The sequence below is a fragment of the Gossypium arboreum genome, chromosome 13 (assembly GCF_025698485.1).
Source record: "Gossypium arboreum isolate Shixiya-1 chromosome 13, ASM2569848v2, whole genome shotgun sequence".
NCBI classification, from domain to species: Eukaryota; Viridiplantae; Streptophyta; class Magnoliopsida; order Malvales; family Malvaceae; genus Gossypium; species Gossypium arboreum.
The window spans coordinates 77,692,316-77,696,281 of NC_069082.1; positions in this window are offsets into that span (position 1 = coordinate 77,692,316).

Sequence of the window (3,966 nt, forward strand, 5' to 3'; positions counted from 1 at the left end):
TCACTCAGGCGGTGCCTCCAATATATCTCTTTAATTTCTCATATATTCTGAAAGCCTACGGACTCATCTCTCAATTGTTCTTAAATTTTCAACCCTTCTCTCTTTCCTTTGTCATCTTGACATAAAACCAGATCTCAATTTGGTTAATGGAGACTAGAATTCCAAGAAATCGAACAATCAAAGGGACTCTGCACTCTTTCGAAACAGATTTTCATCATCAATAAATCACAATCCAATAACATCTGAATCAAATTACAGTACACGTCATTACTCTCTGAATGAATAGGCAAATTTTTACTGTGAGCTTCATACAATTCTTTCTGTATAAGCCTCGGAATAATAATACCATGAATCAGATCCAATCTGAAATTCAACATTAGAAGTCAATCCTCACTGTACTCTTTTAGTTTACTACTCACTATCACATTTTCCTCTTTCAGCTACGGAAATAATTCTGATATAGCCTCGAAAATAATCCTTTCTCATTTTCATCCTAATATCAATACTGGCAGAGATAACTCTGGTAGATCCTGATGCTCAGCTTTAACCCCATTAACAACTCAGATTTTTCGTGGCATCGAATGCTCTAAACTATTACATTACCTTATTGTCTTGAAACACATCACAATTCATACAGATTGAACACTGAGTCGATCTTAATCACCAGTGAATGACTATTTCAAGTAATCATTTCTTCTAGTTACAAAAAAATTTATCATGCCATCCTTTACTATTCATTCCTTACATTAATCAAAACCGTCTCAATTACATTAGCTCAAGTAACCAAAATATCTCAATTGAAGACATTAACTATAATTAACTTACTTGAGAGAAGTAATCCACCATATCGATTGAAACTCGCATTTTTATCACTTATGCCTTTACAATTGTCAAACCTTACACGAAAATTAGAAAAATCCCAATACTGAAATCACCACATTACCCAAATCAAATCAGAAGTATTGTCATACTTGACATGATAATCACGAGCTGAAGGATACACTCCGAACATGAGTCACAATTGACAAATTATGGAATAAAGATAACCAGAAAACCGAATAAAGAAATCCAAGATAGACAAACCCAGAATAAAGAAATCCAGAATAAAGAAACCCAAGATATGATACTATGCCAAAAATTGAAAACCAAACTCATAGGAAAATATAGAAGATCCCGATAATTCCTCAGAGAAAAGAAATCCAGTAGAAAACATCATTTAATCTCACTGGAATCAAATGCAACAAGAACAATGTATCTTCCCATATATATACATATCAAATGGAGCATCAAGTAGAGGAAACAGAATCATAGTATCATACATATTCTCTCATCAATTTTTTTATCAGGCAGAATTTAATAGAATGCCCGAAAGAATAGAGCAATACAAATTATAAACCAGTCAGGCTACCAATGCTTTCGTCTAACATTAGGATTAGAAAACATCCCCATATAACAAGAATTTCTTCAAAAGATCAACAACCATAGCAATATTTCTGGGAACGGATAAACACATAAAACATCTTAGAAGAAATTGCTAAAATCTGTCCAGCTATAACTGTTACACTCAGATATTACACATTTCAGATATTATTTCCCCAACTATTCCTGTTATCACAAATTTCATATTACTTTTCACTAAAGAAGACTAGTTCTGAATAAATTTTGATTTGCACTTTTCTCGACCTTGTACCTTAGTAATTCGATTTATCAAAATAAATTTCTTCTCTAACTGGAACAGTGCATAACTCCAATAATCCTTATGCCAATCTAATACTTTTCTAGCTTTGACTTTACTTATCAACTCGTTCTTCAATCTCTAATCATATTTATAATTATTCTAGAACTGAACTCTTTGGTTTCTCAACCAGAAACTTATTCAGTACAAATCTCATGAAATTCAATTATAAAATGCCACTTTGGTAAGGGGGAAGGGTCGTAGGGCCTCTGACTCAACTCTCATATACATATACATGTAACACAGTTTTCATCATAGCAATCATATCTCAATCATGTCATTCATTTCGAGTAACTAACATTCATATTGGTTTAATGCCCACTTTCCAGTTATCTCATTTAGTCAAGTACAATTATGCATGCATCCTATGTTTTCTGGATAGCTTGACTTATCCATTCATCTACTCGAACAAATCATACTCATGACATCATATAAGGGTTATACAAACATAAATATTTGTATCACAATCGCAACTTTCATTTCATGCATCATCATATACATATCATTACAATCACATAATTCAGTCCAAACAATTTAACATAGATAAATTCATTTCATTATAATCATTTATCTCATAAAAAAAATATCATTGACATTCATCAACATTCAACGTTCAATCAAGGCAATGACATTTTCATTCATATCATGATATTAGGAACTTTTACTCATACCTCTACGAATTTCTATTTATCCCGTTCATCTTATCAAGTAAGTCAAGTACACTACATCATATGAGCATCAAGCAAGTATGGACATTTATTACAACATGATCTTTCATCTCACATGTTATCACTTATATATATATCATAAATTTTTATTCATACTTTTCTAAATCGAGACTCATCATAATCGTAATTTTATTCAAACACCTTAGCATCACATTGAACATGGTCAGTGCAGCTCGGTTGGAGAGTACCTCTATCTAAACAAGACGGTGCTCATACGCGTCGGGAGACATCACACTATCACGGATCAGTGGCATGTATAGCTGGACTTTTCCACATGCTAGGTTAGTCCGAGAACTGACTAAACCATAGCTCTGATACCACTAAATGTAACACCCCTTACTCGTATCCAAGGCCGGAACAGAGTACGAGGTATTACCAGACTTAACAATACACATAGACGAAAATCGAGCCATAAAATTTCATTTAATTCAAAACTTTTCGAACACATGCATAACAAACAAAGCTAACTATATCATTACATCAAAACATAGGACATGGCACGATTAATTAAACTTATAAACCATAATGGATAAGGACCACATCTCATGATCATATACGATAACTCAATGCAGACTGATACGTATGGTCAAAATCATAATAAAAACACATATCACAAACCAACTTCCTATACATGTCACTCACTTGATATTTCTAATATTTGAATTAATTCTCTCAAAAATGATAGTTTAATAGTGTGATTTTGCCGCCGACGATCTCCAACCCCGAGCCGACCTGCCAATACTAAAGAAATGGAGAGGATGGTAAGCTTTACGCTTAGTAAGTTAATATGAAAATAATAAGCAATTACTACCACGCTTTTCAAGGTAAAACACTATAATTGTACGATTACACATGTTCAGGTTAAGCTATGTTATCGAGTTACAGTTACTAAATCATTCATATCTGAAGCTACAAAACTCCACATTTAGTTTCGTTAATTTTCCTTGAAACTAGATTAATATATCTCTCTCCCATAAAATTTCCAGAATTTTTGGTTTAGCCAATTAGTACAGTTTATTCATTAAATTTTCCTCTATTTTGCTGTCCAACAGTTCTGATCTCTCTTCACTAAAAATTATTTATCTCATGTTTCGGGACTGAGATTATGTTCCCGTCCATTCCTCTTGAAAGTATACTCATTTAAGATTCTATTCATGTAAACTATAACTCACAATTATTTTTGTACAATGTTTAAAAATTTTTCCAAGTCAGAACAGGGGATCTCAAATTCATTCTGACACTGTCTCACAAAAATTATAATATAACATAATATATAACTCTTTTGCTCCCTCTGTTTCTTTTATATGAAAATAGACTCATTAATCTTTAATTCCATAATTTTTTTTGAAATTTAATTCAACTTCCAAAATTTTGGGTGAATTTTCAAAGTCACGCAACTGTTGGTGTCCAACACTGTTTCACTACTAAAATTCACTCTTACATAATTTCACTTAATCCATTTTGTCTTATCGAAGTTCACCCAAATATTGAGCACATTGCTCA